This window comes from Humulus lupulus, chromosome 8 (genome assembly GCF_963169125.1).
Source record: "Humulus lupulus chromosome 8, drHumLupu1.1, whole genome shotgun sequence".
NCBI classification, from domain to species: domain Eukaryota; kingdom Viridiplantae; phylum Streptophyta; class Magnoliopsida; order Rosales; family Cannabaceae; genus Humulus; species Humulus lupulus.
The window spans coordinates 56,802,973-56,810,712 of record NC_084800.1 but is presented as its reverse complement, the minus strand read 5'-3'; the positions used below and the strand labels follow the sequence as shown (position 1 = coordinate 56,810,712).

The following is a 7,740-nucleotide window of genomic DNA, read 5'->3' as shown; positions in this document are numbered from 1 at the left end:
TCTGAATCTACTGGGTGCTGCATTTTCCCGTCTGTTCTTTTATTGGTTGAATGCCATTTTAAGCTTAAAGTCATCTCTTCTTTTCTAAACATCCTTTGAAACCTTGGTATAATAGGAAAATATCTCAATGCCTTTGCAGGTTGCCCTTGTAGAATCTCTTTTGTCTGTTCGTTTTGCTTCCATCTTGGATATTGACAAGTGGGACATTCTTGGGCATCAACATTCTCTTAAGTATACAAACAACAATCGTTGACACAAGCATGGATATGCTTATATCTCAGATCAAACATCTTTAGAAACTTTTTAACTACATACATTGATGTCAGTAGGAGATTATCTTTCGGCAACATATCTTCGATCATCTCCAACATCTCACTAAAGCCAACATCTGAGATTCCATGCTTTGTTTTTAGATTATACAACCCAACGACAGACGAAATTTTTGTATACTTTGAACAACCTTCATACAATGGAGATTCAGCATCCGCTAATAAACTCTGAAAATCAGCATCACTGTTATCATCACCAAAATCATTGGCGTTACTTGAAAATACTCCCGCTGCCCGAAATAAATCATATTCATAACTTGTGTTTGTCGTGCTGCGTTGGACTAGATCTTCCCCTGATGAAACCATGTTTTGTAAGATTGGTCCATGCCCCACAAAACTAAGTGTTCGACAACTTCGTGTGAAAGTTGATGACTTAGATTGTGACATTTGTTGCATGGACAAAGAATCTTGGCTGGAAATCCAAGATTCGTCATGGATGTCTCAACAAACTCTCTAGCTTTTTGCTCATATTCCACTGTTACTCTACAATTTTAGAGCATACGTCAATAATCAAGCACTAACACTTAAACTTATATCCAAAATAAACTATATGATTTTGGTTACTAACTTGTTAAGATGGATCCAACTTTTATCCATCTCCAATGAATTTGTATTTGATGTTGTTCTCTTACTAAAATCTTGTTTTTTGTCTGGGTTTAACAACTGTTAGACAAGAGAATCACATTATTTGCGGTTGTAATATCAGGGTCATGACAAGGTCATTCACACACATGCTTTTAAAAGAAAACATGCATTGGTTGAATTTCAGTATATTTGGGTTATTGAAGTTTAAAGCTTTATTGAATTTCATTCAGAGGCAGAGTTGCTTGTTCAGAGTTAAATGATCACTTTTGCTGAAGATTCTAGAGTGGAGTTAATTACTTAATTCCAATTTACAAATTTGTTATAGTTCCCTGTAGAGTGTTTGGGATTTCTTTATGGTCTCGTACCTTTTCTAACTATTAATGGATATAAATTTATAATTGATTCCAGATTTGTGGTTTATAGATCATTATTAGTTCTCAGTTTGATTATATAACCGTGTAGGGTGAGTTGTGTTCAGAATAAGTGGTAAACATTTCTAGAAGAACAGGGTTATTTTAGATTTAGAGAGAGAATTAAGACAGAAAATAAAATAGAACTTTAGAGAGAAATAGAATAATAACAGAGAAGGTGAAAATTTAAAGAGAATCAAGAGAGGAAGAATTCAGCAATTCATTCATTTCTTACTAGTGCCAAAAACAGTGTCAAGAAGACTGTGGATACTATTTTAACAAAGCCCAGCAGGTCTAGTCGTTTTGACTTTTCTCAGGTAAGCTCTGCTAATCACTAATTTTTTTTAACAGAAATGTAATGAGAAATATTTTTATCACTAATGTTGACTTAGCTCTCCAAAGTTTCTGTTAGGAGGTTGGAGGATATTGGAACCAAAATGATTAACTTATAATTTATTTCTTTTTGGGTACAGATAAAAACACTGATTTTTTTTCCATTAATTTGATGGTTTCAAGTGAATATTTGTTATCTAATTCCTATCTAGGGTGCATGTGAAGTGGACAGCTTCAAATTTGATGCACTTGACTAGGTTTGCTTTACTACTGGAAAAAGAAATAGATCTTTGATGTGTGTATGATTACACAGGAAAAAAACTATTGTTTGGTACTGTCCTAAGCATTTTTAGACTAGGATTCATTTCATTCTACTCTAGCTTGTATCCAAATTATTAGATTCATATTCAACAGACGTGTTCAATTTTTCTGCAGACTGATTTTAATTTTAGCGACAAGTATGATAGGCTCAAATTGATATCAAACAATAGGAGAATTTTAAAAGAGCTGTGAGTTATGAATTTTCAAAATTTGATAAAAATTTATGAGAATTTACCATAGTTTCTGGATAGCCAACTTTGAGTATCCGTTTTACCAAGTAAAAATGCCTAAAATGATTTTATTTTTGGTGTGAGTGTTTTTTACACAGCCTATTATGGTCCTAAAAAATTTTGGACCAGAATAATAAACCAAATAGATTTTATAAAGTCTCAAAATTTGTTAAAAAGATTGACTTATTCCTAGTCAGCCTTAAAGTAAGATTTTTGAAAATAAATGTCACTAAGTAAAAATAATTATTTTTGTGTAAAATTTTACAAGAAACTGCTTGATATAGCCAAGGTTAATTCTGTGAAGTTTGAGAATTTTTGGAGATGTAGTTTTCCAATTATAATTTTCAAACTAATCCTGTTATAACTTAGGACTTATAAAGTTTATACTTAGAGAAACATATGAGGACTTTTCTAAGTATTTAACTAAGAAAGCTACAAATTTATATTGGTAATGGTAAAATTTACTTTAGCACACCAAATGATTATTAAGATTAATTAGATATTAAAGGGGTAATATTTTAGTAACTCACTGTTTTATTTAAGAGAAAATTTAAAAAAGGTCCAATACTATGGAAAACTTGATTGATTCCCATAGTATTGCTACAGACTATGGAAAACTTGATTGATTCTAATTTGTTATCTTGAGAACTAAAGAAAGCATAAAGAGATGATAAATTGTGTAGCTGGGTTTATAGCTATATGATCTAAAATAGCATGATTATGTAGTTTTAATATAATAACTGTAATCATAAAGATTTATATATGATCTAATGCTTTAATATAGTTGTATGTAGTTGTCTAGTGGATTAATTAGAGAAAATATTATCAAAGAAAGTTAAGTATAGTTATTTTCTTCTATTTGTTTCTGTATAATCTTTCTAATTTCAGAAAATTAAGAATGGGACTTGAGAAGCTAGCTTGCAAGTTATGATTAAACGAGTTTCAAGTATGGTTCATAGTCTCTCTCTTTGTTTCTTCTTGGCTGGTTGTTTATCGAATACATTTTAGCGCCCCCTACTGTTTAAAAGGTTCACTTTCATGAAGAATAATAATAGTAGGTTATTTTTTTAGCTTCAGTTATTTTCATGAAGAATGGTTGCCATTGGTATATTTGTTAGCTTCAGTTATTAACTTAAGTTGATTGATTTGTTTCTAACGTTTTTTTTATGGATCTTATGGACCCTTTAATGATCTTTTAAGCATGTAAAAGGTTTCAGTTTGAGTAACAATACAGAGTTTTTGTAGGCTAAATTGCTGGTTGAATCAAATTATTTGTGAAGAAATGTCTATGGTATTGTATTCCACTTGTCTAATCAAGCTTCAGACCTTAACCGTTGCATGCCATTCCAAACAAAAAAACAAGGCAATCTAGTGTGTTTGACATATATTCTTGCTCTGTCAATTGGTGATGACACCATTTAAATATTCCCTTTAAACTTGTTTGAGAATACATTGGCTGGTGTGTGTTTGATTGACTGTACTGCGGTTATTAGTTATTACAGCTTATATGACTTTTGATAATGAACAACATAATTATTTGCATATTTGTTATGGTTGGTAAGGCACTGCTGTTTTGGCAGGACCTCATATATTCCCTTTCTTTCTATTTTTTTTTTTTTGGGAAATAAACAAGAGTTGGTTGTTCTAAAATTTGTTTTCTTTGGAATATAATACAGTATATGCTTGTATTCTTCTGCAGAGATCTTTCAGGCATGACAGAATCATGGAAGGTCTTAATGTTACTGAAGAAGGTTGAACCCTAACTCAGTGGCGAGGCAGATAAGCGACCAAATTTCGCTTGCAAAAGCTTTTGTTGTGATCCATAAACTCTGTATTCCTTATTGCTCAAATGGTTTTGATTGTTCTAGTGCTGAGATTTTTAATTGCATGTTATAGCAGTTACTTGATTTTCTAGTACCATGATTCTTAGTCCCACTAAAGATTTATTGGTCTAAATCTATTACTAATTTCTAGTACTTTAGTTTCATTAAGCTTTCAAGAGATTCTAGTGTTGTTTTTAATTTAATAATCAGATTCTAAAATGGTAGCCACTAACTAATTGGGTTTGGATCAAAGACAAGATTTTAGCTTGGGTTGTGGCAATTAAATCTAATCTATACATATGGAAATAATGAAAACAATATGACTAAATGAAAATTTTAATCTATACATATAATGAAAAATCTAATCTATACATATAAAAGCTTACCTAACCATCTATCAATACCAAGTCAAAAAATTCAAACAACACACAATAAGTTTTCTTCCTTATATCACCACAGCACACAAACAAATTTTCCAGAACCTACTTCTCTAATACACACAAGTTTTCAACCTTCCGTTATCACCGCAGCACACAATTTTAATCTCAGAACCTACTTCTCTATGGATGAATATTTAAGATATTCAAACTCCTCTAACATTTTAAAGATATTAATAATAAGAGTTAAAAGAACAAATTCCGTACCTCTTGCAAATTACCTTTGCAATGCTCCTTGCCAATTCGATCCCTAACCTAAAGAATATAATCAATACTTAAAAGATTAATACAAAATTAAAATTTGTCAATAGATATTAAACAAGCATGTATGATAAACTAACAAACTAAACAACATGGCAAGCAAGCTCAAACAACCAAAAATAAAAGTTGGAATATGACCAATCAGAATAAGGCTTAACTGTTCAGTGGATGGGTTTAAACTTTACAAAAGTGATATTGCATTGAAATATTGGGCTTTCTATTTTTCTTACTGTTTTCAGAATCTGAAGAGATTTTTCTTACTGTTTAAACTGTCCAGTGGATGCTTTCTATACGTGTTTAGTGTAAAGCAGACCCAAAGTTGGGTTCCCCTTAAAAAAAAAAAAAAAGACCCAAACTAAACAACATTGATGTTCCATTGCTTCATGTATGGTTGCTCTATCATGTTCTCTCATGCTGTTAAAGAAAGTGATTAAACTTGATATTTTCACACGAACAAAAAAACAGATGAAACTTATGAAAAGATTAAAATAAAATCATCAAATGGTATATTCTCTTTTGTATAATGGTTTTGAAAATATCATTTAGATTGACTGAGGATGATACAATCCAAGCAATTTCCTGTTCTGTAACTAGTAAAAATACTAAAACAGGTTTAATTACAAAAAAGGAAAAAAACACATTAAGCAAGCGGAATTAAAAATTCAATGATGATATAATTATTGATTTAATTCATACAATATTTTATTAACAATCAGAAACATCGTAATAGATTCCATGAAAAGATTAAAAAAAATAAGTTAGGATTTCTTAATGTCTATGCTTTAGAAATCATGTGAACAAATGGCTTCTCTATGTATTGACATAAAATCAGAAAATATATTCATGCATATTATATTGGAATGTTTCTAGAGAATGTTAATTGCATTTTTTGAGTTGTATGTCCATTCCTCTTCAATTTTTCCTTAATGCTTTTATCTCTTTAATAAGAAATAGAATATCATATCAATGATACTACAAGCAATTCTAACAAGAAAAAAGATGAAGAGATTGAGAAAAGAAATCTAGTATATACAAGTAGGAATAATATCATGATGCACATCATGTATGCTAGGTTTAGATAATTGCAAACTAGAAAGAGTAGTTTCATTAGAAACCTGAGGGGCATCTCAAATACCTATCAAATTCATCTATGCAGCAAAGTCCTCCATCTACTAAAACTAGGGCCCCAGCTTCCAACATCCATTCTCTTGCATATAGCACAAATATAGTAAAATTATTTAATCGAAATATTACCATTAATGTCGTACAATATTTAAGTATGATATAATAGCTGATTGTTACAAGGAGAATTCCAGAAACATATAAAGAACAAAGATGTAGTACAGGTACAATTTGAAGCCAAGGAACTAAAACAACTTGTCACGAAAATACAAAAACATTCTATCAAAGATAGACCAAACCACCTTTATTTTAACATGCTTTCTAAAATATTAATTGTGAACATAGGGTACAAGCTTACAAGAACCCAAATTTAGCAAAAGATGAAGACAGAAAATCACTACTTTCATATCACAACTATCTGATCAGATTATTTAGCCCCATGGAAGCAAGAATTGGAGTTTTATGATGAAATATTTGGTTATCATAACAAAGATGTTCTCAGTCATTGAGAGAGTTACTGACTTGAAGTGTGAGCAAAAATGGAGATATAGAGAGAAAAGTAAGAGCAGAGACAATGAGATGGGGAACAGGACTAGGATGTGCAAGGTGGTGGCAAACCATGCAAAAAGTTAACGCAAACTAATCACAACTTCTGTCAGATTCCTTACTCCATGGATACAAGTTTAGGATGGAGAAATGAGAAACATACCTCCATCCTTGACTGCAGTGACAGTGAGTCCAGCACTAGTGCTTCCTAAGCCAGTAGTGACAACAGATCCGTTACTTAACTTTGCAGCAAATTTCAAGAACTGAGATTTCCCGGTACCTTAGAAAAGCCTTAAATTTTTTTACTACATATATACATATACATGTAACTTTTTCCGTATAATGCTTTAATGATTACATACAGATTCAAAAAAAGAATCTGAACTCATTAGCAGTTGTTCACCAATGATAGTAATATAAATATATATATATTTGGGTATATTGAAATAATGATAGTAAAACAGTATACTAAACTTAAAATCTGCTTTCTTTTTCAGAAAAACTGATCAGTGATCCAGTGAAGTACTGAACTTAAACAAATTATTGACCCAAGAATAATAAGTAAAGAAACAGATATAAAACAAAACCCATTTTCTGAAACATTATTAATAATTAAAATTCAAAAGTAAGTTTAATTCCACACACCTTACATAAATATGTATAGAACAGATTATATGTAGCTAACAGAAGCAGACAAACTGATAGTGAAAGCACAACGAATACGAAAGAAAGAAAAAAACAAAACTATATATGTTTTATCAAATGGATAAAGAGCACCCCAGTAACAAGCTAATAAAAATTGTTTGTTGTTGAAGCACTAGTATCAAGCTTCATGAAAACAAAATGTTAAAAAAATACAGTAAAGGTGCCTAATTTGTGTACCTGAGAATGAGTGAAACAGCTGGTGGGTTTGAGGTATTTCTCATAATAGAAGAGGCTCCTCCATTGATAGAGCAAATGAGAACTTGGTACAAAGAGAGGGCTGACCTGCAAGAGCAAGCTACGGGACCTGCAAGACTGAAGAAATGTAGATTAGAAATGCAGAAGAAATGCAGATTAGAAACAAATGTCCGATAAAACAGAGCAACAATCTACACAAAACCCACACAGCAATAACAAAAACAAAACAAGCTACGGGAAGACATGCAAGAGGGCTGACCTGCAAGAGCAAGCTACGAACGGACCACGAACTGAAACCGAGAGACCGAGAGAGAGATCGAGTCTACGGGAAACCGAGAGAGATAGACCACGCATGGACCAGGAATGGAAAGACGAAGAACATTGAAGATTGAAGGGACTGAGAGGAAGGGGAAGACCGGCGAATGGTTGAGGAAATGGGTATA

The 7,740-nt window shown here is 31.7% G+C and overlaps 2 long non-coding RNA genes across 2 annotated transcripts; one reads left to right on the top strand and one right to left on the bottom strand.

The window, feature by feature from the left end:
* Positions 1 to 898: 898 nt before the first annotated feature.
* LOC133793807 (uncharacterized) lies at positions 899 to 6,679 on the bottom strand. The gene is made up of 3 exons (XR_009874961.1): positions 6,561 to 6,679; positions 4,676 to 4,723; positions 899 to 992 (listed from the first exon to the last, which is right to left on the bottom strand). It is a non-coding gene; the product is annotated as an uncharacterized LOC133793807 (long non-coding RNA).
* On the top strand, positions 3,095 to 4,189 carry LOC133793808 (uncharacterized). Its single transcript, XR_009874962.1, has 2 exons — positions 3,095 to 3,154; positions 3,908 to 4,189. It is a non-coding gene; the product is annotated as an uncharacterized LOC133793808 (long non-coding RNA).
* Positions 6,680 to 7,740: the final 1,061 nt, after the last annotated feature.